This window comes from Danio rerio, chromosome 8 (assembly GCF_052040795.2).
Source record: "Danio rerio strain M-AB ecotype USA chromosome 8, GRCz13ab, whole genome shotgun sequence".
Classification (NCBI taxonomy): domain Eukaryota; kingdom Metazoa; phylum Chordata; class Actinopteri; order Cypriniformes; family Danionidae; genus Danio; species Danio rerio.
In genome coordinates, this window is record NC_141028.1 from 47,454,138 (window position 1) to 47,476,959 (window position 22,822).

A 22,822-nucleotide genomic window follows, 5' to 3' on the forward strand; every position below is an offset into this window, starting at 1 on the left:
ATATGTGCTGTAGGTGAATTGAATAAGCTAGATCGCCGTAGTGTATGTGTGTGAATGAGTGTGCATGGGTGTTTCCCAGTGATGGGTTGCGTAAAACATATGCTGGATAAGTTGGCGGTTCGTTCCGCTGTGGTGACCCCTGATTAATGAAAGGACTAATCCGAAAAGAAAATGAATGCATGAATGAACATCTGATTCATTTATTTCAGTTTGCTGGCGTTTTTGCCCCATGGCAATTTCTGTCTTCACTTTTGTCGTGCTTGTTTCCTGTCATGTACTTCAATCACACAAATGCATACCTGTGTTAACCATTGCTCCTTTATGTATCACAAAAGCGTCCGTTTCTTTGAGTGTTTTCATCTAAAAGCCTTATTTGAATCCCATCAAGCGCAAAACACTTCTGCTTGTTCTGGTGAAATGCTGCTGATTTCACCCTCAGGCTGCGCTGCGGAGCAATGCACTTTCACAATCGAGGTGGCTCCGACTGAGTTTGATTGAATTACAGTCAGCAATACAGTGGACAAGTCCCTGAGGGCTACAGTAAATCTAATCACCTGCTTGTGGAAATGAAAAGGCATGGCACTACCTGTCTATGTGTGTTTGAGAGTGAGAGAGGGAGAGAGACCACCGCAGGTATACCGCCTGCAGCACAGAAACATAATAAATACTGGAGAATTAGAGCAGCGGGAAGGACAGGTGTTAAATGGACATCCAGGGATTTAAGAAAAGGAGGAAAAGAGATTGTATTAGATAATGAAATGTCAAGGAAGGAAGCTTATAATACAGAAGGAGGGAAAAATGGTAAGTGAATGAAGTATAATGAGTGGAATGAGTTTGGTTGGGTATATTGTAAAAAAAAAAAATGACATGATGATGGCATGATGCATAAATATACATAAACCAACACAAGCTCATTTTGAAAACGTACCCCTACATACATTTCTGGAGAGTGTGAACTAGTGTACACAGAGCTATGTATAGCTGCATTTGGTCTTCAAAACGAATGCTACGGGGTGGTATGATGCCGTCGATGGCTTCTGTTTCTTTCCACGCTACAAGCTCACCGCTTACCTCCGTGTGGATGGCTTTTCCACTGTTACCAGTTTGCTCAGTAGCTTGCCATGTACATTGATAGACTTGAGATGCAGAGAGGAACTGACCTTGACGGTGAAATGTGAGTCCAGCAAACGGTTCCAGAGAGCAGGTAAAACAAACAAAAAAAAAAAAAGCCAAAAAATAACATAAACAAGTAAATAACAGGGTGAGAAGGTGGCAAGATCTGAAAACAAGGTAAAAATCGGGCGTGAGCTTTCTTTTTTTGGATTGCTTTTGAAAACACTTTTGGTTGGGTTTAGGGAAGGGAATGATTGGGCCAATCGGTGCTTTTGAAAACACTATCGGTTGGGTTTTGGGAAGTGGGTGTTTGGGGTTATAGGTCAGTCGATTAGTCAGTTGACAGCAGCCTCTGGTGGATTTACGTGAGAACAGCAGGAGCGAATGCCACTCGCCTGAGTAATTTGAGATCTAAAAAAAGCGTACACTCTGGAAGAAGTCGTGAATACCAAAAACTGCAAAATAAAGTACCTCCTAGGAAGTATTTCATGATATCTAGAAATGTATATAGGGATATGCATCTATATTAAGCCTGGGTTACATACTAAGCAGTCTACATGTGTTTGTTGCCTCATTACAAACACACATTGCAGATTTTTACAGGATAAACTTACAAAAGTTACATTTAAAGATTTTGGGCTCTATTTTGATGGTCCAAGCGCAGAGCGCAAAACACAGGGCGCAAACACTTTCAGGGCATGTCAAAACGTATTTTTGCTATTTTAAGGACGGGAAAACCTGCTTTGCGCCATGGCGCATGGTCTAAAAAGGCTTCCGATTATTTTCTTAATGAGTTATAGGTGTGTTTTGAGAATAAACCAATTATTGTCTCATCTCCCATTACCTTTAAGTGTCAGCTGCGTCGTGCCAAGAGCGCATTCGCTATTTACAGGACGCAAAGTAAGTCTAAGTGGAAAAAATGAGCATTTCACTAGCAAACAGTTAACAGTTTTTTAACAGAAAACTGTTAAACAGAGCATCTACTGCGTGAGAATGAGAGATAATGGAACTACTTTCACTTTCGCTCTTGGATAGGGAAACCTTTACGCAAAGACATCAATTAGTCTATAAATAAATAATTTTGTTTGTTAAGCGCAAATATTCGTTTCAAAACTATTTCTAAATTCAGTTATAATTTCCAGCAAACGAATAAATGAACAATAATAACAAAATGTGCTCAAAAACCTGAGTTATATCCTAAAACATATGCTGTGCCCCATATGGTCTAAAACCTGACAGGTGGGCAAATCTAAGCTTGTTTTTAATAAAACAAATATAAATATGGATATAATAAATAATAATGCTAATAATAATAACATTATACAAAAGCAAATTGTTATGAATGAACTGAAAAAGCCTCCCGAGATGAAGAAGACATAAAAGCAGTGATTTTTCATATTCATGTAGGCTAGAAAATAATATGTTTTGTAATATTTTTAATCCTTTATATTTATATCCTATATATATTCTTATTATATCCTATATGTATCCTTAATATTAAAATTTTTTCATATGTAAAGATATTTGCCTATTGCTCTCTTGTGCGTATTAAGCAGTGCGTAAGCGAGGTGCAACTCAGTTTAGACCGGATTAATTTTGGTCTAATGAAAAATTGATTATAGTTTCTCAAAATAGCAACGCGCCAGTGGTCCGCCTCAGAACGCCTTCCTTTTTAGACCAGAACGCCTATGGGCGCACAAAAGAGCGCTAATGCATTTGCTATTTAAACAGCGTAGCGCAACGCCTCAAAACGACTCTTGCGCCTAGCTGAAACTACCAAAAGACTATTGCGCCGCGCCTTGCGCCACACTGCCCCGGGTGTATGATAGAGCCCATTATGTCACTCCAGGGTGGCAATGAATAAATTTTAGAATATGTATATTGGTGAAAATGGCAACACTTTAATTACTGCACACCATCACCATCATTTGTAAAGCATTAACTCTACATTACATACATTATAACTACAGCTACACTCTCAGAAATAAAGGTACAGGAGCTGTCACTTGCGCAGTACCTTTTCAAACAATACATATTTGTCCCCAAAGAGTCCACATTGGTACCTCAATGGTGCATAACAGTGCCCAAACGTACCTAAAAAGTACCTTTAAGGTGCCATTATGAACCCTTCAGGTACAAATATGTACCTTTTGAAAAGGTACTGCACCAGTGACAGCTCCTGTACCTTTATTTCTGAGAGAGTAGAAATGCTGCATTCCTGCAAGACTTACAAGCACATGCATAATTAACAGTAATTTTATTTTCATACTTTAATAATGACTTATTTTAATTAAATTAAAAAACTAAATTTTTATTAGTAAAATAAATATTGCAATACTTACAAAGCAGTTATTTAAGAGTAGTTCGTTTTATTTAAGATCATTCAGAATAAGTAAATCATATTTTAAAAGCACAAACTATTCTTTAATAACTGCTTTGTAAAATAATGCAATAGTTAATTTAGTAGTGAAAAATTAATTATTAAAGTATGAAAATATAATTATTAAGCTCATCATATATGTGCTTGTAAGTCAAGAATACAACATTTGTAGCTGTATTTTTAAACAACAGTTTTGTCCATTAATGAAGAGTTATTGCTTTACAAATGATGAATTACCTATTTGCTAATACTTATTAAATGATTCATAGTGTGCTGTTATTATAAAGTTACCACATATATGTATTATTTAACTGTGATATTCTAAAATGCCTTTGTAAAATGTGGCTGGAAGCAAAGCTAATGGAAACATAAAATGGTAATATTGTTCGGTAACACTTTAGTTTAGGTCACAATACACGGTTCACAATTAACAAACCATTAACTAACACTATACTAGCTTAATAAACTACTAATTCGCTGTTTAATAATAGTTAGTGAAATAGAATTTGGGTGTAGGTTTTGGGTAGGATTAGGGATAAGCAGATTGGAGAATAAGATCGTACTTTATAACTACTAATAAACAGTTAATATCTTAGTAATAGACCTATAATAAGCCAGTAGTTAATAGCACTAATTGTGACCTAAACTGCCATTGTTCTAATATGTAGATTTGCTGGTAAAGAGAAATTTTTAGACATTTATGGAAATTGTCATTCGTTTTTTCATGATTCCTTGATGAATAAGAAGTAAATGAAACACATTTATTTGAAATAGATAAAGAAAAAAACTATGTAAAAGTCTATACTGTCGCTTTTGATTAATTTATCACATCCTTGCTGAATAGAACTATTAATTACTGTCAGAGTGGTAGCCTTGTGTGTGGCCTTCTGACATATGATTCAGCTGCGTCTCCAATGACCCGAGTTTCAGTCCCAGCTCAAGGTCCTTTGCTGATCCTCTTCCTCCTCTCTGACTCTGACCTGTGCTATCCTTTCTAATGGCATAAGGCATAAGAGGCCAACAATAAAAGTAAATCAAATATTACTAACTCTCAAAAATGTTTCAAAAAATATACAGCTAAAGTTACAATTATTAGTACACCTATGTAATTTTAGTTATTTTAAAACTATTTCCAAAGAGTTTTTAAAAGAGAGAGATGGATTCTTCCCAACACATTTTAAACATAATAGTTTTAATAACAAATTTCTAATAACTAACTTGACATGGTGACTGTACATTTAATAATAATTTAGTTTGACTTATTTTGCAAGATATACTAGGATTCAGTTTAAAGTGCAATTTAAAAACTCAACTAGATTATGTATAGGTAAAGTTAGAATAATTAACTAAGTTATTGGAAAACAGTGGTTTGTCAATATAATAATATTGACCTTAAAATAGTTTTTATAATGTTAAAAACTGCTTTTATTCCAACCAAACTAAAATAAATAAGACTTTCCCCAGAAGAAGAAAAAAGTATTATAGGAAATACTGTGAAAATGCGCTAATTTGTTAAATATTTAAATAAAAAAATAAATAAAATAAAATAAAAAAATCACAGAAGGGCTAATCATTTTTACTTTACTATATATAATGTATATAATGTGTGTGTGTATGTATACACACACACACACACACACACACATAGATCAATATTTGATCCATGACTGGTAATGGGCACTGCCGTATTCTATGCTGCAACAGAGATCAGAGCTGCTGGATTTACAACATTTTAATTCACAATGTTCTCCCAAAGTACATAACAATAGATGTTTAACTAGTTGAAAAATATAGTAAACGTTTTAGTAAGCTAAGCTGTGTGTATCTTACGTGAATCTGCTTGCTAAGTCATGAAGTATGGAATAATGTTTTCGGGTCCGAGCCGCTACACATTTTAATTGAGAATTCGTTGACGACTATTTTTAATCATATCCAGTGGTTGAAAGAGTACTGAATAGTCATTCGCAAGTAAAAATACCATTCAATTGTCTAAAATGCTGCAAAAAGCTGATGCATTTACTTGTAATTTGTGCATGTGTGTATGTAAACATAAACTTAACGTTCTGTAGTGCATTTAAGTATTGTCCAGCAGGCACACAACATCATAAGACATTCAAATTAGCTCAGATTTAGGTTAAGATGTCAGGTGACCAAAATTCAATGTCTAGCCAGCGTCTAAGTACATTATTTTGATGTCCAATAATGACATCAAATGATGTTAATATTTGGTTGATTTTTGGTTTTGTTAGAAAGTGACCAAAATCCAACTTTGAGGTAACATCTTAAACTAATGTCATATTCACGTCAAATATTGACATTTCACAGCCAAAGATCCACACAACATCAAAATCACGGTGTACACAACAATCTCTAAACTTGCTGCATCACAGACACCAATGATTCAACATTTTATAAAAAAAAATCACTTTATGTCTATTGGAAACCTAAAAAGTATTATTTTGTAACCACTGATACATTTTGATTTATCACAAGCACCACAAATCTCTTTCCATGCCTCATTAACATACATTGGGGAAAATAAGATTCAATTTAACAGTGGATGACTTGCATTCTAAATGCAACCCGGGCTCATTGTGGAAACGTAGCCCCGCGGACGTTTCTGGAGACCGTGAAATATGTCCCGGGAGGTACGTATTCGAGCAGTTTTTGTTTTTGCGAATCCGCGAGAGGCCGCTGTGCACGCTTTTTCACGTCTCAGACGCCTCTCTCTGTAGCGGTCGTCCGTCCGACTGACTGGCTGAACGATCGACCTCGTCGTCCTCCTCCTTCCCTAAACCCAAGCGAAGATTTGTACAAGCCGTCCAAAAAAAAAAAGCAAAAGCCCTCGTCCATGGCCGGCTAATCCTCCCTCCGGGCCTCCGCTCCGCCGACGTAACACTGCAAGCTAAGCAGACAAACTGGTTGAGGCGGGAAAAGCCCTCCACATGGAGGCGAGCCTTCAGCCGGCGAGTGCGAAGAGGAGGAGCGGAATGGCGTCAAACCGCCCTACAGCGTTCGCTCGATAAAAAAACAAAAAACAAAACATGGCCATACGTACCTCTGGCCACGTAATCGCGGTCTTCAGAAACGTCCGTGGGGCTATGTTTCCAGAATGAGCTTGGGTTGTCTAAATGTACTAATCACACCGGTGTAACTGTACACTTCAGGGACCAGCCTAGACCGATCACAATGGTGATTGAATGAAAGGGTTTAGTACAGTAATGAAGTAAAAATGCTAATTGTTACTGTCCACCACTGATGTACAACATATTTACACACTAAACAATGTTGGACAATTTCACATTTGCAAAAAATATGGCCAAACCCATATCAAATGTAGGTTTGAATGTATTATAGTATATATGCTTTATGCTTTATTTATTATTTGGCTTGAAACTATAGGGCTGGGCTGATAAATTATAACATATCGGATCACACTAAAGTTTATATCCATAACAATGAAAAGCTCTGGACCTTTTTTACTCTAAGAGCCAATCACACAGCGGAAATGTGCAACTATGGGATTCTAAAAGTGTGTTGATATTAGAGATGTACCGAATTTGTTTAGCCAATGTATCAGCCAAAAATCTTATGCCATTTAATGGACCCTGTTTTTCAATAGGATCTGGATGCAGCCTTTATGATGCAAGCTAAGATTGCATCACTCAGCGGTGCAATGTCAGACACAATGCACTCAAATGGAGCAATTGACATCACTGTGAGGGGTAGGGTTAGGGGTGGGATTAGGTGAGCCCATCAAAAATCATTGGATGCAGCCCAGATTGCACTGCACCAGGTCTGCATCCAGACCCCTCTCGTATTTTTTGTGGTTTCAGTCATTGTTGGGGTACTGTTTTGAATCCGGAAGCATTAACAACTTACACTGAAATATACTGTATATCGTTATTGTTCAATATGGACAATCATCATCATAATTGCATTTTTGTCATATCACCCAACCCTAGTAAACTACTCAACTGTGGAATGTTGGACTTTAACAATGCCTTTTTAAAGCACTTAAAGAAACCTTCCAACTGTTTATATAATATCTGCCAGCGTAAGTCACATATATGTACTGCAGATAAGCAAAAAAAAAAAAAAGTGCTTTATCCAGATATACATCAAAAAGACGGTCTGTGCTATTTCTGAAAAATCCCCAAATTCATAAAACATTAATGCAGGTTGACCTAAAGCAGAGTGAAATTGACAGTGTGTTGTGTTGTGTGTGTGTGTGAGCGTACAACAGACAGTGTCAGTTGGAGATAAAAACAGCTTATTATTTTGGCTTCAGCGGTTTGATTTAAATCTTGTCAATAGCGTTGTCTACTCTCTCCCCTTGTATTATTTATGCTCGGCGGCTGCATTGGCCCAGCACTGCCGTATTTTCTGCCTGTAAGTGTTTGTAGTAACCTACTCATTGAACCAGTAAATTGATCTGACAGATGCTGATGCTCTTATATTGTACGCCTTTAAGCAAAGTTTTGGCAGATAGCATCAGATTAGGCTCAGGCCCTGGACGGCCAATAAGCGGAGTCTGCAGTCTAACCTTCTCTCCAGAGTCTGTCTGAGTGCTGCCTTTGGAGGCGTCATAAATCATGTGATTGATTTGTTCTTTTTGACTAGCATAGCACCTTTACTAATCTGCAATAGCATCTACTCAGTGTTCAGCTCTGCACATGCCTATGTCTTGTTACATCCTGTGCGTCAAGTGCATTTAAAATGAGTGATCCTAGATATATATCTGAGTAATAGATGGTGAAATAAAAAGCAGTTATTTCTGGTCTACCAGTGTAGCACTCATTACTTTATGTTTGTGTAAAGTTGAAGTTATCAGAACCCTGGTCTCTGTTTACTGATATAAAGGGAGATTTAGTCATCTTGGAATGTTACTATTGCCAGCAGGAAGAACTCCGAGTCCAGCCAGGGGTGAGATTATGCCATAATCCCGTAATGCTTCCCAATTTAGAGCGCGCAGTAAAGAAATGGATGTTTCATTTAAAAAGAACATTTAATAACTAATTTGGTTTTATAATTTTTAATCATAATAATATTCTAAGTGCTGTTACACAGTGTGAGTAATACAGATGTTAATATATGAAAAGAAAAAATGCAGTCAGATTAAAATGTTGTCATTTATCACAATAAGCTTCATCACTCTGTCTCTTCTCTGCCAATCAGCTGGTGTGTGGTGTGTGGTCTGGCACAATATGGCTGCCGTTTTGTCATCCAGATGGATGCTGCACACTAGTGGTGGATGAGGAGACTCCCACCAATGTGTAAAGGGCTTTGAGTGTATAGTAAAGTGATATATAAATGTAAGGAATTATTAAGGATTTAATTAAAATAATAAAACAATAAAGCACAATTTACAAGTGTAATATTTTTAACAAAGACCAACAACAACAGTACCACTATTATTATTTTGTTATGACATAATTTTTCCTCTTCGGGAGGGGATCTTCAATGCTATGTGGAAAACTTCCACTATGGGGATTTCATCAGAATCCAATCTGAAAGAGTACGGGCCAATGAAATGCCAATGAGCTCTGCACAGCAAAGTCAAAAAAAGTTATTTTTGCAAAAAAAGCAGTTTCTGAGGATATTTCCACAGCCCCTTTATTGCTGTGTCCTGTTCGCACTTTACGTATTTATGCGAACTGTACTCAGAGCAAAAGGGAAGTGCCGTATCTAAACAGAGATTGGCCCACTGAACAGTGGATGACATCTCCTTCGCTTATCAGAGCCAGGGCTCTGCAGAGTTCCTCCGAGGCCCCAAGCATCTCAATGCTATGTTCCTTCGCCACAACGATTGTCTCTTAGCTGTTGAGCGTGAAAGTCTCTTCAGCTAGAAGAGGATGTCTAGCGTGACACGAGCTGTGTCTTTATAGCAAGTCTAATTGTCAATGATGCCAGCTGAGCATGCTGACGCCGCCAACTCATTGTGATTTCATTGGCCCATTTTCATAGTCTTTCAGATGATTGGATTCTGACAAAATTCCCATAGTGGAAGTTTTCCACATAGCATTGAAGTTCCCTTCTCTGGGGACGAGGGTTAGAACGAGGGTTATCTTAGTAACCCGAGCATTTTTCATTGTAATGACAATACTACTAATAATAATAATATTAATTAATACTACTACTACTACTACTATTAACCATATTAAGTAATACTACTACTACTACTACTAATAATAATAATTATTATTATTTACTTATTTATTTATTTTTATATCATCATAAACATATTATCAATGTGAATATTATGCTTTTTAATTTCACTTATGATCCAGTTTAGTGGTTCTCAAATATTTGGACCAAAATGTGGTCAAAATCATATTTTGACAGTTATATAAGTGTATTTTAATTATTATTATTATTATTGTTGTTAACAACAACAGTAATAATAATAATAATAATAATAATAATAATAATAATAGTAATAATAATAATAATAATAATAATAATAATAATAATAATAATAATAATAATGCACTTACATGTATTGCTCAAATGTTTTTTTTAATAAATATATGTTTTGAAATAAACGTTGCAAAATAAATAAATAAATAAATAAATAAATAAATAAATAAATAAATAAATAAATATTTTTAACATAAAAAGTATAAATGCATTTTATAGACCAATAAATTGACAATAAGTATTTCCAAAGCATTTATTTTCCATAACAGTGCAGCCTTTGAGGGATTTTTATTATATATTTTCTTTTCAAAAATCTAGGGATTTTTTTTTTTTTTTTTTTTTTTTGAGTAGCACTGCTGTAGTTTCTTGAGGGTTCTTAAAACACAGACCAGAACTATACTACAATGAGATAGTCTTGCAGTGGATCTGCTTTGGAAGATCACAACAGTAATGTTCATTTCTGCAATGCAAAATGCTGGCTTAGTCATTCTTTGCAAGAGCGTCAGTCGGTTTGCTTTGGCTGCCTCTCCCTATTTTACAATTTTCAGGCATGCAGTATAAAAAAAAAAATTAAACAGATCTGAGCTGCTTTTCATTTTAAAATCAGGAACTTGGCTGAGTGCGGGTTCAGCAGCGCCTGACTGTTATTATGGACTAGATAATGTCTTGAAAATTGTCTGATAGTAACATTACCAATTGTGTCTGTTTAAAGTTAATACATCCCATGCGGCACATATCGATTTCCTGCATCCAATTTAAACCAGAAAATGACAAACACTAATAGGTCTTTCATCGCCTTGTTTAACCAGCCTGAAGGCGAACAAGCTTCCTTTTTTTCTAGTTTCAGTCTGTCCCTAATGCAAATTCAGCCCTTCTGTCTGAACAGTATGCGTGTGTGTGTTTGGAACCATCAGTTTAACTGCTGTAGGCATTTGACTGATGACAGCATGATGCTCTCAAACTGAAGATATAACTGGAGAAAAAAGGCTGAGAATGACAGCTGCTGTCGCTGAAGAAAGTCTTGTTGATTCTGCTTTCATACATCTTTACACTGAGGTGCTGAATACTGTACTAGTCAAGTTTAACTTTTTTGTCATTCCGTGACGTTTGGACATACAGTGCAATGAAATGCCATGTTTCACAGAACCACCATGCCACATAAATAAACATAATTATAAATAAGAACACAACACTGGAAGTAAGAGCTGTTTTAAACCTACAGTAAACATAAATAACATACTGGAGTGGTAATTTAAATATACTAACTACTAACTATGCATATTCTTACTATCCACATAACCTAAGATTGAAGTACGTGTACATACGACATAACAACATTGTGCAAAAGAAGGTATTTAACGTGGATGAAAACTAGTAGTGCAACATAATTTGTGGAACATTCACTAGGCTTCAAAGATTGATTGGTTTTGCCATAATCATGTGATCAGTGACGTGCAAAGCTTAATTTTCGCCTATACCTATGTGACTACTTTGATTTTTGATTCAAAGGTTTAAACACCCTCATGTGTTAGTAAAGTGTATAGCACAAGATTAGGCATTAATTACATACATTTGTACTGTTTCAAAGCACTGCAACGGTCCCACGCACAAGTAATTCAGCTAAAACACAAAAGCAATTTATAGTAAAAAGCTTTTGAACCATACTAAAGTGTATTGTTGTATTATTTACAACTGTTTTTATAGAAGACCACTGCATATTGTAGAATAGTGTGAAATGGAGGACAACTGGTGAGTGCAGCCCAAAAGCCTCTCTCCTTCATGCATTCTATGCAGGAATTGCTGGTTCGTTCTCCACTCGGAACGAGTCTGTGGGTGTGAAGACCTTGGATTTTACCACAGTCATCTGTGATATAAATTAATATGCCTTATATGTAAAATAAATAAATAAATAAATAAATAAAATACAGTATTTGATTAATTTGTGTGTCCATATCAGCTTTTTTTGCCCTTGAGTACAAGTCATTTGATTTTTAGTATCTACCGATAACGAAACCCGATCCGATACTTCTATAATACATAAAAAAAGAATAAAGAAGAGTGAAGAAACAGATCCAGGATGTCCCTTATTTCTTATTAAATTCACTTTATTTTAACATTCAACAACTTTGTTAACAAACAGAGCACTTCTGTTAGATAGCTTGAACAATCAAGTACTAAAAACAAATTTTTAACTTTTGTACTTGCAAAAATACATATAAAAACTTCTAACATAAAAACAAATAGCACCTCAAATTAAAATACCCGACAGGCAATCCCAAGTTTAAATATCTTGCAGTTTGCTATGGCAATGTTGTCGTCATCAACTTTATAATACCTCCAGACTGCGGACATACTCGCACTTTCCGATTCAAGCTGCCTCCGTGTTCTACTTTGCCGGCATTTAACCATCAGCATTTCTGGAACAAAGTGATGTCATGCCACACACGTTGCTGTTTCTGTGTCAGTAACTCAGTGCCACCACATTACTATAGATTTGTTAAAAAATTCTGAGGAAAAAAATCAACCCAGGCTCATTCTGTAAACGGCGTCCAGCGGACGTTTCTGGAGACCGCAAAATACGTCTTGGGAGGTATATATTTGTCCAGTTTTTGTTTTCGCGAATTCGCGAGAGGCCGCTGTGTGCACTCTTTTGTATCTCGAATGTCTCTCGTGAGTGACATTCGCGCCAGCGCTGTTCTCGCGTCTACCCACCAGAGGCCGCTGTCTGACTGACCAAATGATTGACTGCTCGACCGGCCAATCGGCTGACCCACCCTCCTCCTTCCCTGAACCCAACCGGTTTTACCGATTGACCCGGCCGCCCGCTCACTTCCCTAAACCCGAGCAACAATTTAGAAAAGCCGTCTAGAAAAAGAAAAGCCCTCGTCTGTTTTTTTTGTTTTTTTTACCACATTTTCGGATTTCACCACATTCTTACCCTGTTATGTACTCGTTCACTTTATTTTTTTGATTCTGTTTTTGTCTTACCTGATTTCTGGAACCGCTCTTCCCCGGACTCGAACTCTGATGCCTTTGTCAACTCCTCCTCTCTGCATCTGAAGTCCACCGATGCACACGATGAGCTGACCGGACAAACTGATTGCGGCGTGAAAGCCCTCCACACGGAGGTAATCAGTCAGCCGGCAAGCGCAAAAGGGAACGGCGTCACACCGCCCCGTAGCATTCGCTTAAAAAAATGAAATGCAGCCATACGTACCTCCCGGGACGTATGTTGCAGTCTCCAGAAACGTCCACGGGACTACGTTTTTAGAATGAGCTTGGGTTGAAAAAAATATATATACATGTATATACTCCAGTCCGATACGTCTGATTCTGATCGAGTCTGAAACCGCATAATCGGGTCCGATTTCCAATCATGTGATTGAATCTGAACTTCACCAGTAATTTGATTACATTACTATTGTTGTATTACCACATGAATGAGTTGGTCAGTTGTGAACGTTTGACATTTTTTGCGGTCGCTGAACCCCCACGCTCCGCTATTATCTGAAGGGAAAGGCGTGTTCACGTTTTATTGGATCTGGTACTACATATTTGGTGATGTTCCGTGTCGACGTTGATGCATTCAGGCGAAAGATCCAAACTATGATGAAGACCCAAGACTATGGATGCAACGATTAACCGGTTTCACTATTAAACGCGCTTTAATTAGTTACGGTTAATTAATCGTAAAGGCTTCTCAACATCGCGTATTTGCACAGAACAAAACTGCAGCAACTAAACAGTTATGCAAACTGTGCGCTAGTTTGTCGCTGAGACTAAGAATGTGAATGTTGATCCACCAGCCAAGATCAACCGAGTGATTTCGGAGAGTGCTGAAAGACTGGCTTGAATGGCCTGAATCTCGATGCGTGGCATTCACTGCGCGTTCAACGCAAATGTCTACTAAATGTAAAATCTAACACTGTATACATCATCGCCAAAGAAGCTAACCTTTACTAAGTTTAAACCGAAACTGCTGCTCATCACAACAGTATTGTGCTAGTAGTCATTGCGAGAATCCTGCTCTGCCCCCGCTTATATGGGTCAGCTGACTTGCCTGCTTTTTTCCACAAACACAGAGAAATGAAAATCAGCGCATAACGAGCATATAAAATGACCAAACTGAATCCAAAATTTTTTAAGAGGTGCAGTAGTGAGACTTTTCTTGCTTTCTTTTGTCCATTCTTTCTGTTTATTAAATTGACATGCAAATGAAACAATATAGTGCAAAATAAACATTTCTTACTGCAATGCTTCATGTTTGTTGGATGCAAACCATAGATTGATTTTTCATAAAGTAACAGTAGGACTGTTTATAGCAGATAACTCTTATTCAAGCACAATCAAGGCAGCACGATAGTGAAAAATGTAATTCATAGTTAGTATTATTGTCATTTTCGTCATCATTAATATTTCATAATTATTGGACATTCGTTTTGGAATTATTGCAAATATCAATGTCATCACAGTATTAGTTTAATAGTTGTTTCTGGTTTTTGTTAGTGCTAATTGGTGTTGTTTTCAAATACAATAAATTCACTAAAATAAGTTGCAGTAGTGCTCGTTCATTTTTGGTGGGTGCTCCTAAATTTTTTTCTGTTGCTCCTACATTTTTGAAGTTGTATTAGACAAATACAGTTTTTTTTTTATTTGTTCTTATTTTTATTTATTTATTTAATGATCTGTCATTTATTTACAGTGCAAAATTATTTATGTTTAAATGTAAAAAAAATCACTTATTTTTAAGCACAAAGAGAGAAATTTACTATTGTTTGTTTTTCATATTATTTTGGGCTGTAATAGTTAGTTATTAAGCAGCAATAATTTCAAATTTTCATCTTATTTTCTAAACTAGTGGTGTTTGAAGTTAAAGATTGCATAATAATTGTGATAATCATGAAGCCGTGATTATTTCCCAGACTATAATCGTAGAAATATAATCGTAAATAACCCAAATCTATAATCGATGCATCCCTACCCAAGACAATTCATTTATTCGACTCTGAGTTGACTATTTTGTTAAAGAATCAATAGTTTTAAATACAGTGCAATATCAGATTGAAACCTCAGCTGGATGGTTTTATTCAAATAGAGCTGTGTTACACACTGCATGGATGGTCATTGTCAAAAACCCATAATAGGGGCTCTTTTATAAATTAGATTTTAATAATGCATTAGTAAATGCTGAACTATAAACACTGAACAAGTATTGTTTATTATTAGTTCATGTTAATAAATACATGAACTAACATAAACTAATGAAATACTATTATAATGTGTGAAAGTCATATCTGACTTTGATTATGCACTGTAAAAAAATGCAGGGTTCCACACAATTCATTCATGTTGTCCCAAAACAAATTGATTAGGTTAACTTAACACTTTAAACAAATTGATGTGGATTGAAAACGAAAATAAAAAATTAAGTTGTCCCAATGAAATCTCAAAATATTGTGTTGTTTCAGCTCATTTTAAATAAGTAGTTTGAATGAGCAAAATAATAAATATTTTTAAGTGTATGAACATAAACCATTAACTTAAAGTTGAGTTTTTAAATACGATACACTTTTTTTCTGACTTTGTGAAGCCCTTTGGTCAATGATAGTTGTTTTTAAATGTGGTGTGTAAATTAAAGTGAAAACAGAATTGGAAGCATTCTTCATAATGTCTTCTGTTTCTGCAGAAAGCTATTTTTGAATTCATATCTCTCTTTTCTTGCAGTGTAATATAAGCATCCAAACTTTCTGATAGATGCTTAGTAAAAGTCATATTTTTCACTCCATGTGCAGTCAGTCAGCTTTGAGTCCCTTGATCAATTTTTAAATGTTAAGTGTCCCCAATGGTAGTAGATATTGAAAAACAGCATAAATTCAGAATTAACTGGCTTGCATCGAGCGCATAATAAGGCCGGCTGTAGCAGCAGAGTCTGATGAGATGTTTTTATTTATTTTATTTTTTTTTTCTGCTGTGCTCACACGCAGCGAATTCCCCAAAGTCTTTGTTGGTTTTTTCGCTGTGCTCCAGCTTCATTTGTTCTGCTGGGTCTGGCTGCGTCTCACACCTCCACTCTGCTCTCTTTTTCTGCTGGGATCTCCATGAATGGCTGTGAATTTTAAACGCTGGATTAGCAAGGCAGCGGGGAGCTTTACAGGCAACGGCGTGCTAATTTGTGATTTTCAAACACAAGCCCAAACTTATTCTTGTCGTAGGATGGTCCTTCAACCCCAGAACATCAATCTGCTGAGACCCTAAGCATTTGTCTGACAAGCTGTGAGTGAAAACATGAGCATATATATTTAAAGATATTTGGGAGGAAATCACTCCTATTACTGTCCCCATGGCGTAAATCCACAGTGCTTAGATTAGTGTCAATCCATGCTAATGTGAGGCCGGTGCTTTTGGTATTGAGGTTAAGCTTATGCTTTTTAAATCCACTTGAAATCTCCATTACAACACTGTTGGTCTGGTAATGGCCGTAAGCAGAGGCTGAATATTAGTGAGGTCTGGGTTGAGGCTCAGAAATTGTTTAGAGATTTCGACATGTAGCTGTATAGGTGGTCTCACATACATAGTAAAATAAACTAAGATCAACATAAAAATGGAGGGAAAAAATTATCATTGTTGTAATATCAATAGGAAATACTGTGGCCAATCCAATGCAGCCTGAGTGTGTATATTGATGATCCCGTGTGCAGCGTCACAGTCTTGTGTTTTGTTCTGATCAGACCGTTTTTATCTAGGATTTTGCACTTGCAATTTCCATTGTTTGTCACCTTTGCCATATAATTAAAGAATGTAGGCCCTATTATACACCCAGCACAATGCGGCGCCATGCCCAATGCAAAGGTTTGTTTGCTAGTTGCAGTCTGTCGCAAGTATAAATTTCATGTTTTTCACCATGTTGATTATATAGCAAATACATTTGCACTCACTTATGCACTCTTTTGTGGAACCACAGTTGCACTCCTCAGGATTCTTTTATGAACAGAACAATTTTATGTTATTTAAAATACATTTATTTTTAGCTTTATAAATGTCTTCACTGTCATTCGATTTATTAATTGAACTGTACTGGTGTTATATATCATAAAGAATGGGATGAAATCAATATATAATTTAAAACAAAACCATGGTGTCATAATATTAAAATTTATTGCAACACATTTTAATTTGTGTAATGCATTCCTGTCACCGACTCGGTCCCAGTCATTCCCCTCGCTGGCCAGCAGAGGCCACCATCTCCGGACTTCTAAGCATTACATCATCCATCCACTCTGATCCAGCACACCTGATCTTCATCCCGCTAATGACCCACGTTCCCTTTATAAGCAGCTCTCTCACACTCAGTCTCTGCGAAGTCTTGTTTAGCCCCGGCCAGCATTACTGAGCGGGCTATCCTGCATGATCTCCTGTGTACTACTTCAGCCCGGTTCTTGACTCTGATCTGCCTTCTGCCTGCCCTCGACTAAAGCCTGTTGCTTGGACTCTGATACTCGCTGCCTGCCCTCGACCCAAGCCTGTTACATGGACTCTGAATCACACCGCCTGCCTCTGACCCATGCCTGGTAAATCACTCTGTGTCTGTCAGCTGCCAGCCCTGAAACCCTCATTGCTGTTAATGTTGTACGTTCGCACATTCGTGCGTGTTGTATGTTTGAAAGTGTGACTTAATAAATACTGCATAATGGATCCCTCCGTGTCAGTCTCCCCGTTACAATTACTCAGTGTAGGACTAATTAGAATTGTAACCATATTTTCTTCTAAAAAGCCATTCCAATATAAAAAAGACAATATGTTATGGTTTATTTTGATTTTAAAACATTTTCTATTGTAGCACATTTAGTGATTCTGTCTGACCATTGTTTTAACATACAGAAAATGACGAATCCTGTGTTTTCTTACCAGTACACATACTAACAGAATTTACATTAAGCTGCACTGAAAACAAAACAAAAAAAGCTCATTATTTTAAGATTATTGGCATTCCTAGTGTGCATTATGGCCCTACAGTGGTGTCTCACTGGAACCGCTTGATGTGCTAATTAGCTGAACCAAAGCCTGGCTTAATGACAGGATATGCAGGATAAGTAGGGATCATTTCGGCTGTTTCTTTTAGTTTACACAAGGATGAGCAGGTAAAGTCATTACAGAGGTCTCATTTGGCCACCAAGCTAAAGCTTCTCTAATTCCAGCTCATATCATATCAGGTGCAAACTTTGTAGAGGACAAAATGAGACTGAAGAGTGAGGCGGAGATCGAGAGAATGCCAAAAACAAAACATGCAATTTCAGTCGGAATTCTTGGGTCATATGTCAACACACAGGCACTAAAACTAACTAGCCCGATTGCTAGTGGCAGTTTTATTTATTGCTTTATTTTAATTGTATTTTTTCACATTGTTTGCATTTACATTTATGCATGTAATGATTTAAATGACTTACAAAAGAGGAGCAAACTATTCAAGAAAGAGCTACTGTAACAGTCATTTTACAATGGCAGGTTTAATAGACAATTACAGTAGATTAGCAAACCAGCCTTTATTACTATATACATTTAAAGCACAATATGTACTTTTTTCATTAAAATGGAAAATCTGGTATAGTGCGGTAAATTTCATTTGATTACAAATTCATTGTTTACATTGGCATTTCTGTTCTTGGAGTTTTAACTTGCTTTCTTTTATTGATTGTTTTCTTTTACATGTTTTCTGGTTTTCTTTTATTGTAAAGCACTTTCTGACTTAATGGGCTCCGTTTTTAACAATCTAGACGCAAAGTCTAAAGCACATGGGCATAAGCATTAAGGGCGTGTTTAAATCCACTTTTGCTATTTTAAGGACAGACAAATACGGTCTAACAGGGTTGTGCTTATACTATTAATGAGTTCTGGGTGTATTTTGAGTATAACATGCATTAAACCAATTAGAGTCTCATCTCCTATTTCCTTTAAGATACAGTTGAGTCGCGCCATTGTGCATTTGCTATTTACATGGCGGACTTTGTAAGTGGAAAAACTGAATGCTTCACTAGCGAGAAAACAGGTAAACAGACCATCTGCAGCATGTGGATAAAAAATCCTCCATTTTTTTCCTTTTTACTTTCTCTTTATGTTATTTTTACTCTTTACTCCTTTACTTTCGAAGGTAAGTAAGGAAACGGTAGAAACTCCACTGACACCGATTAGTCTACATTTTTAATAGTTTGTTAAGTGCAAAGATTTGTTTCAAAACTATTCCTAAATTCAGTTCTAATTTCCAGCAAATCAACAAATGAACAATAATAAAAAAGTGGTCAATTGGTCAGGTGGACAAATCTAAACTTTTTTTTTTTTTAAACAAATATAAATTTGCATATAATTAATAATAATAGCTAGTAATAATAATATTATACAAATGCAAATTGTCATGAATAAACTGAATAAGCCCCCGACATATTGAAGGCATAGAGGTAGTGGTTGTTTTTATATTTATGTAGTAAATAATAGTTTTTGTAACATCTAAATCCTTTATTTATTTTTTATATGTCAACATTTGTGTATTGCTGTACATCCTGTGTGTATTAAGCAATAGGTAAGCGTTTGAACTGCATTGGTGGAAAACTAACGCATTCTGTGCTGGACTTTAGACCAGTTTTTAGTTGGTCAGTGGAGCAGTCTATTACAGTTTCTCAAAATAGCAACGCTCCAACAATGCGCCTTAACACACCACCATTTTAGACCAGCACACCCATGAGTCCACAAAGTGGTGCAAATGGATTTGCTATTTAAACAATTGTGGTGCAAAACGTGAAAATTAGGGTGAAAATTAGGCCATACATGTTTTACGCCTTATTGCGCTGGATGTGTAATAGGGCCCAAAGTCTGTTCATTCATTCATTTTCTTTTTGGCTTAGTCCCTTTATTAAACCGGGGGCGCCACAGCGGAATGAACTGCCACCAATGTCTGTGAAAGGTGCTAAATAAATAAACCTTTACTTACTTACTAATTCACAAAAAGAATGATATTATGTATTTTGTTGACTTTTGAGCCTAGATTGTCCCAAATGTTTCAAAGAATGTTCTAATCAGAGAAATTAGCACTTTTAATTAGGGGAAGGTGTCCTGCTGCCATGCCAATGACATCACACCCTTGATTTCCAGTTTTGTATTAAAGAAAACAGGAAAACGCCAAAGGCACTTTAATATGTTGTGTTTTATTAGACTGCACAGAACAGCATTATAACATAACCCTAAAATACATTTAGTATGATAAAGCAGCACTGCTTCTTCTCCACGTAATCATGACCAGAAGACAGTTGACTGTGGCATAATAAAAGCTCTGCTGTTTCTATACTGCATCATGCTTGTCTCTTATCAGAAATTGCTTCAGTGGTCCAGAGTCCTGAAGGATAATTAAGACGGCAACTCATGATTCCACACTCAGTAACTGTGTCAACTTGGCTTTGTTTGTTGTAAATATGTGCCTTCTAGCTGTTAAAATGACATACTGTGCCTTTACATTAAGTTATCATAATTTTAAAAATCTTGGTGTTTTCAACCGATAACTAACAATGAAGTCCTTCTCATGGTCAATTCCGATACCAAAACTATTCATCAGTAATCTGAATTTATTTATCGGAGCAATACAAATGTCATTTAATCCCATATTGTCTCATAATACATATACAATGATAAGTATTGTGCATCTCTTTAAGACGCTGTAGGCGTTCAGTTTCACAAAGTTACAAAGCCAATTATGTTTTGACTCAAATCTAATACTTGTAATATTAAAAATAAAATAAATCAAACATTGATCATGCTTAAATGACTCATATTTATATGTGTGTGTGTTTTGAATAAAGACTCTACATCAGGATTGGCCCATTTGCCAAAAAAAGTCAGAAAATGGTTTGGGAAACGGTGTCATTGCTAAGTTGAAAGGCAAATCTTCTGGAAAATCTGTACAATTTATACCCCTCACATATTTATCCACATCAAGGACAAGCAATTCAATCTTCTAAGCAGAGATGATTCTTCTGTCTTGCTTGTGCCTCTGCAATGACATTGCTTCACAATGTGGATATCGGGAGGTCCCGTGTGTAGTTCATGAATATATTTCCTAAGGATTGACGTTTTGTGTCTTGGCTTGGTTAACATAAGCGGGCCTTCCAAGGTCCTTAACAAATGGAAATGCGTGTGCGGAGAATAATAAAAAGGAATATTACTTGGGTTTTTCTTCTCTGAGCATACACCTGTAAAATGAAATGATTTAACCAACGGCTGATCTGAATACAAACCACTATATGAATACATTGTGAGAAGATGCATTGAAAGGCTGTCGCACAATAGGAAATAGTGATACTAATGGATGTCAATAGGTTCAGCAATCATTAATGAGCTTCTTATAGAAAAATATTAATCAAAATAGTTAAGGCAGTAAGCACAATAGGCAGGAAGTCTAGCAAAAAAAAAAAGATAAGATTTTCAATTCCATTCAATTAAATTAGATTCTGCATTAAATGTAATTAGCAGCATTGGCCTTTTATACCTCATAAGGACAATGTCAGTGGCTGACTGTATAATATATAGTGAATTAGCTCAAAATGGTTGGGCTAAATATAAATAAATAAATAATGTATTATGAATAGCTTATTAGTTTATGTTGTGCTCTAGAAGCAGCATTAAATATAGTATTGTTATATAAATATCTATATATAGTTTATATATACAGTTGAAGTCAGAATTATTAGCCCCCTTTTGATTTTTATTTTCTTTTTTAAGTGTTTCCCAAATGATGTTTAACAGAGCAATAACATTTTTATAGTATGTCTGATAATATTTTTTCTTCTGGAGAAATTCTTATTTGTTTTATTTTGGCTAGAATAAAAGTAGTTATTAATTTTTTAAAAACCATTTTTGGGACAAAATTATTAGCCTCTTTAAGCTATTTTTTTTCTTTCAATAGTCCACAGAACAAACCATCGTTATACAATAACTTGCCTAATTACTCTAACCTGCCTAGTTCAACTTATTAACATAGTTAAGCCTTTAAATCTCACTTTAAGCTGTATAGAAGTGTCTTGAAAAATATCAAGTAAAATATTATTTACTGTCATCATGACAAAGACAAAATAAATCTGTTATTAGAAATAAGTTTTTAAAACTATTATGCTTAGAAATGTGCTGAAACAATCTTCCCTCCATTAAACAGAAATTAGGGAAAAGAATAAACAGGGGCGCTAATAATACAGTGGGGCTAATAATTCTGACTTCAACTGTACTTAAATATCCGTACAATTCAGCAGTCACTAATAAAAAAATAAACTAATGTATGCTTATCATTTAATTTAGACTTGACAGCATTCATATACTGCTGCTCTCTGATGATTTGAAACACTTCTTATTTTCCTCACTTGTAAATGTATGTACATTCAAATTATGTTGTTTAGGGTTTAGTGTCCTACAGTTTACTTTAGTGTCTTTACAGCACAAATAATTATTTGATTAATTTATTTAGTTAATTGCTTCAGTTGACTGAAATTCATCAAATAATTAATATGGCTTTTTTTTATTAGTTAAGTTTGGCAAAATGTGTTGTTTATTTTACCGGCCACTTATTTAGGTACACTACTAGTAGCGAGTTGGACTCCCCCTTGCCTTCAGAACTGCCTTAATCCTTTGCGGCATAAATTCAATAAGGTGCTGGAAATATTCCTCAGAGATTTTGCTCCATATTGACATGATAGCATCACGCTGTTGCTACAGATTTGTCGGCTGCACATCCATGATGCAAATCTTCCGTTCCATCACAACCCAAAGGTGCTTTATAGCAGTGTTTCTCAAAGTGGGGGTCGGGACCCCCCGAGGAAGAATTAACATATTTTATCTATAACTATACTGAAAATAAAAATAGTCGTTTATAGTTACTAC

The 22,822-nt window shown here is 35.9% G+C and overlaps 2 long non-coding RNA genes across 3 annotated transcripts in view; one reads left to right on the top strand and one right to left on the bottom strand.

Annotated features, from left to right (window-relative positions):
• The window catches only part of LOC147842819 (uncharacterized), a 69,482-nt gene that overhangs the window by 19,406 nt on the left and 27,254 nt on the right, over positions 1-22,822 (top strand). The gene's annotated exons all lie outside the window — the stretch shown is intronic.
• LOC141375911 (uncharacterized) lies at positions 15,881-21,355 on the bottom strand. Its single transcript, XR_015498364.1, has 3 exons — positions 18,542-21,355; positions 17,638-18,486; positions 15,881-17,101 (listed from the first exon to the last, which is right to left on the bottom strand). It is a non-coding gene; the product is annotated as an uncharacterized LOC141375911 (long non-coding RNA).